Below are 6,277 nucleotides of genomic sequence, written 5' to 3' on the forward strand. Positions count from 1 at the left end.
TCATAACATTTGCTGAGGAGACTTTTTTTTTTCCCCTGCAGTTCTGAGGATTTAATCATGAAACTTGCCCAGTGAATGTTCACTGCTGTCATTACTGGCTTTGCAGGCTGAAAAGCAGGAAATGCTCTGCATAGCTGACCTTCCTTTATGATATTAGCAGTGATTTGTGGCAGTATTTCTTGTCTGCTGCATTTCAGACCCCGTTTTACAGTAGCACTGCTAACAGCATTTTCTGTTGCTGAAGCTGTAAGTCATGGCCCTGGTGTTTCCATTGGCTTTGTGCCACTGGAGCTTACACTGCTGGCCCCAACAGGTTGCAACAAAGCAGAACTGATGGTATCTTTGGAAAATTAAACTATCCAAAAGGGTCATGCTGCATTTCCCAGCAAGGGTCACATGCTTAGAGAGTCTCTCAGGGAGCTGTAGCTGCAGTGATTTACATCAGCACTGCCCAAGCAGCCACAAGGAAAGTTAACAATCTGCATTTTATAAGGTGCAGCAAGAGAAAGAAATCAGGCTCCCTTCAGTGACTTTCTGTGCTATCTTCTGCTGACTCCTCCTATCTCCATGCTCCTTCCACTGTGGATTGCTGTGAGCAGCAGCACCCTGGCTGATGCTTGAGGGACTGAACAAAAAAAGCCCTTGCATTTGCATCATGAGGTAGCATCATTAATTTCTACGTAGTCTAACACACATTGGTCAAAGCTGCCCTACTGACACATCATTTTCTATGAAGCCTTGGTTTAGGAAAGACTCTGGCTCACTGCTGCTGGGTGAAACTGTGAACATCCCTCTGAGCTGTATTCACAGCTCCAGTTTCAGTATCTGAGCTATCTGTACAGTGCCTGGGGAGAAAGCCTGATTTCTGAGAATGTTTCACATAATCCAGGCTGAAACACAGAGACTCTAAGCTAGTCAAGAGGAAATACCGAGAAGAAAGGGGCGTATTAAATTTTGTGTCTCTTTGGAGCTTAAAGCTAGTGGGAGTTATTTGTCTCTGCTCAAGTTTTCATTGCAAACATGAGTCCTCTCCCTGTTTTCTGTATCTAAAGCAGGAGAGAGATCTCTTCTTTGATACTTAACATACTCTAGTAAGAACCAAGAACGTGGATTCAAATACCTTTTCTACTTGAGGCAACTTGAACTTTTATATGAGCTTGGTGAGTAATACAGTATCCATGGAATGTATCCTGCTTCCAAATAAAAAAGATAGCTAGGCAGTAAAACCTGCATCTTACGTGTGAGTGCTGTGATCGTGGCAAAAAGCACCACCCTCCTTTTCCTTCTCTCTGCCACAATAAATATTTAATTACCACCCACAGATAGTAAGAGATTCAGCAGCAGATTTGAAAAGCTCCATCCCAGAAGTTCCTGTCGTTCAGGTCCTAGGGTATTTCTTATGGTGTATATCCACATCTCCTCAGGCAGAGAATGGGCTGGGCCAGGACACCTTATAAAGCAGAGAACTTCTCAAACACACAAGTCACAGAGAAATATGTTCCCCATCTGCTTCCTGAATATGTGGAAAAAACTGAAATATGCAACATGGGACTGGAAAGGGGCCTTTGCAGACATATGTTTTTGTGAGTAGTAATACAAGTCTCAACATTTTGTTTGAAATATGAACTAGGATGTAAGAAGCTCTGGGTTTTTTTTTAGGTAGATACAGTGATACAAGCATTTAAGAAGCCTCACAGGGGAAGCTGAAGCACACAAAGAATTCAGATATCTGCAAAGCTGCATGTCCAGAATTTAAATTTCTGTTTTTTAAAAGTAAATCTGTAAAGTACCAGCTCAGCATCTAAGTGCCCCTGTGAATGGGAGCTCAGGCAGCTAGATGAAGGCAACAAGGGAGCTGTGGGGCACAAGGACAGCTAAAAGATGCCCTGAAGTCCCTTCCAGCTTCCAACTCATGGCATTGTGTGGCCATGTAAGGTTCATCCTGGCTGTGGCTGTTCGGAGGCTTGCTGAGAATCTGACATCCAAATTGTTGCTGCAGGAAGCTGCAAGCTCAGCTGAGAGGCCAGCAATAGTCATTATGGACTATGGGCTTCAAATGCCAGCAGTTTAGTTTCAAAAGATCTTTTCTTCTCTTAGGAGCTTGTGCACAGCTATTTTTTTTTTCCCCTGTCTCTTTATTCTCCTTGTTAAGAGGGTATTTCTTTTCCTCTTGCGGAAATCGCTTTCTCTTTTTGGTAGATGGCAGTGTGAGCTCCTGCAGTGTCAGAGCAGTCCCTCATATTTGGGCAGAGGAATGGATCTGCTCTCAGTGTCTGCCCCCAGCTCTGCCATCAGCTCATTCAGTGGGTGAGTCACTTGTGTGCATGTCTCCATTTCTCCATCCCTGTGGCAGGCAGGACATCAAAGGCTGTGTCACACTCATTGTTCCACTGAGCTGGCACACTGGCAGGCAGATCCTGCAATGCCTGTGGCACAGGGCTCTGGCTGCAGAGCAGAGATTCTTCCTCAGAGGAGCTTTCCATATGCACTCTGTTTTCCTGTTGAAACAGGGTACATCTTAAAAAAACCCAAGAAACTGTCTGTTTGACAGAAGGTTTGCAAGGGACATTCACAGCGACTGAGGTATCAGGGCAGGCTGCCCTGTCCTGCCTTGGGTTTGGGAGAAGTTCATCAGAGCCAGAGCTGGTATCATGGGTTGGTATTCCCCAGTGAAACAGATTATTTTCCTTGGAAAAAAAGACCCACAGGCTCCTGATCACTCATTGCCTTGTTTCCCCTTCCATTCACTTTTTAGATTATGTCATTTCACACAGTAAGCTACTTAAAGGAACACAAGGGCCACCCTGATTGATACACCAGTCACTCCAGAGCATCTCCTGGGAAATTGAGGATTTCTATGTATCCATCTGTCTGAAGGTGTCCTTTCCCCATGACAGCATCTGTGATGGGAAGGAAGACAGCTTTGGAGTACCACTACAAGCCCTGCTGTGCATAATGTCAGCTGGCAGCTTCCCTGTTGGGGTGTTCATGCACTTCTTTGCACCCTGCCCTATTTCCAGGTTCCTCCAAAGGACTGTGTGGAAATAGCAGTGAGTGACAGACAGCCACTGACAGCATCAGGATGGAAGACTCAAATGGAAGAGTTGCTAGTTATTATCTAGTCATTGGAGCTGCATAAATGTCCATTTTCACCTCAAAAAGCCAGCAAGAGGCAGCAGTTGCACCTTTCCTGTGCCTGACGTGGTTCACAGGTACTGGGAGCATTGGAGCAGCTCCAACACCTACACTTGTGAGAGTTGGTAAACATAAATATTCACTTTAACATAACTGTGACACTTAAATTTAGCAGTACTCTGATTTAAGACCTGTATATTGACCTGCCAGCAGCCCTCAGCTTCCTGGCTTCAGCAGTGTGGCACCCTCTCCTTCTGGATGCAACTTCAGGATGAATTCTTCACTCTAAAGCTCCCCTGCTATGTATTTCCAAAGCAATGTAGGCATGGTTAATATTTATAAATAGTGAGGATTTCTAGCCTGCTTCAGCATTCATTATAGTTGCAGTGATTCAAACCTCCAGCATAGACAGGAACTGCCTTGAGCTGAAATTGAGGAACTATCTAATAAAATATAGTCATGAGATGAATAGGAGTTATACAGTTGAAGTGCCTTGAGCATGCTTGAAAGATTTATTTCCTGGCTTCCTCTGGAGGGCTTTTTAATAGGGAGGATTTGACTCTGTGTGTATATATATCCATATAAGAGAGAAAAATATTTTAAAGTTTTAAGGGGGGAAGGGGACATTTACACTTCTCGAGGAAGTGCTACAGAGAAAGCATTCTTTATTTTCCATGGACCTGCTATATTTACAGCTGCTGAATTTCCTGTAAGAAAACAGATGTAAGTGCACCATTCACAGTTTTACAGGCAAATCTGCTGTACAGTTGTGGTACATGCAGAGAGACACTCAAAGCTGCAGTGCCTGAAGACTTCACTGTGGAGTGGGATGTGGGCAGAGATTGTATTTGAGCTCAGAGGAGGAAGAGGCTACTGGAGAGGATTCTGTAGCCAGACTCAGATTAAGGAGAAATAAAGACCAATTAAAAAATATGTATTATGTAACTTCAGAGCAACAACTGCAGGGTCTGAAAAAGGAGAGCTCAGTTATCATTTCCTACTCTCATATCCCTTTGATCTGTATGCCTGTCTTACCACACATCTCTTCTGTCTCCGATGCAACTCCTCCATTGCTCCTAGGATTCTTGCTCCAGAGGCTGTAAGTAGGGGGGAAATTAGGCAAGGAAATTCCTAGGACTCTTCTCCTCAGCCTTTCTGGGCTGCATATATAAAGCAGTGACAATTCAAAAACAGAGAAAGTGTCCCATTGTTGCCAGCCAGAAGAGAGAGCCATTCCAAAGGGCTCTCTAGAATATGGTTCTGATTCTGCCTTAGAGGGGGGAAAGAGGCTCTTTGACCTCCTTAATCCTCTCTTATCACTGTTATTACCTTAAGTGTAATAAGTTACACGATACAGCACCTCAGAAGTGCTCTCCAAATAACACTGTAAAGATGCTCCTTTGTCACCCCATGGGATTTTAGGTTCTCTCATAATTTTCTCCCATTTGTCAAGCCTGCAGCATGCATCCCAAGTAAAGCTTCTCCCTTGTTTACCTGACTTTGAAACACCTAGTTCACAGACCCTGCTGATGTTAAGATCATTGTTCTTGATGCACATCACCTCAGAACTGGCCAAGCTGATAACTGAATCTACCTCCTTTAAGAACAGCTCATTCTGTCTTAGGTGACCTGAGCAAAGTAGGAATAATCCTCTCTCTTTCTCTCTCCCCCTCTCTAGGGAAGATAGAACTCAGTTTCCTCCAGCTCTGTAATTTCTGGACAGACATAGGAGTGAGCCCACGCCTATATTTAACCCTGCATCCAGACCCACCCCTAGTATGCTATGGTAACAAGAGTGGAACAGAGTTGGTGAGCCACCCTCCACTTGAATTGCACCTTTTGTCATCTCCTTGGAATATAAAATACTGTCTTGTATTCATGTGCTGTTCATGTGGGAGTAACCTGGGGCAGTCTGAGCATAGGAAAATCTGTACATGTAGGAAAAGAAGTGGAGTTGCCTTCAGCAAGACAGCCTCATTTGACCCTCCTCCTTCCTTTACTGTTGCTGTTTCAGCTGGGACAGAGAAGAATGAGGGGACTGAGGCTAAGGCCAGATGTTGGCATCAGGCACACAGGAGCTGAACAGGTTTTCTCCATGCCTTCCTGCCAGTGCACATTAATCCTGAGCCACAGTGCCCTCTGTCATTCCAGCTCTTGATCCTTTCCCTTAATCCTTCTATTTATACCTTCTGAGCTGGAGTCTCCTTTCTTATGTGCCAGTTTTACACCAGTATAAATTCATGGATGTCTGTGGGTTTGTTACTGGCTTACTCTCACCCACAAAAGAAGAGAATTAGACTCATCACTTCTAGGTACCAAATGGAATATCCCCTATCCCTTGGTTTTGTAAATATTCCTTGTGTCCCTGTTTTTTATCAGCCTTCTCTAACACACATCAGCCTGATGTTATTTTGGTGCTAGATTCCCAAAATGCCCCCCACGATGCTGCTACTGAAGCTGTGTCAGGGACAGTAGATACCTGCAACTTCCTCCATGCTGAGTCAGTCTGGGATAGACTCTTCCAGGGTTGTGTTCCTGGCACAGCATCAGCCAGGAGATGTCTATCAGCAGCCTTTTATTTTTCTCAGCTTCACCCCTCCACATTCAGCCTGGCTAATGTAGTATGTCCCTAGGATTGTTTAGCACTCCTCACAGTTCCATTGAGGAGAGCCAGTTAAGGATTTGGACCTTCCTGTTATCCATACTGGCCAAATGGAGGAAAAGGCCAGGACTTGTCTTGCCTAGAACTGAAATCTAAAGGCAGCGTGATATGTTCTTAATAAAGGAGTGATTATATGAATCACAGTAGCAAAATGTTCTGCAGAGCACATGCCCCACTCCCTGACTTAAGCATCCAAGGGCAGATGTCCATCATTCCAGAGGAGGGATTCTCCTGGGACAGGGGTTAGTGTGAAGCCCCCTGTGTTACAGAGGAGTAGCTACAACCCAGAGCCTCTTTTAAAGAAGTTGCTTGTGGCTGTTTATTGGATGAAAATAAATTCCGACTGGCCCATATAACAAATGAAACTCAACTACAAAAATGTAATGATATTTATTCACCCAGCTGCCAGCAAATTCACATGCACTATGAGTCATTCCAGATGTGGATAAAAACAAAGTCTGTCTGTGAAAGTAAGTTTCC

The sequence above is a fragment of the Poecile atricapillus genome, chromosome W (genome assembly GCF_030490865.1).
Source record: "Poecile atricapillus isolate bPoeAtr1 chromosome W, bPoeAtr1.hap1, whole genome shotgun sequence".
Taxonomy (NCBI): domain Eukaryota; kingdom Metazoa; phylum Chordata; class Aves; order Passeriformes; family Paridae; genus Poecile; species Poecile atricapillus.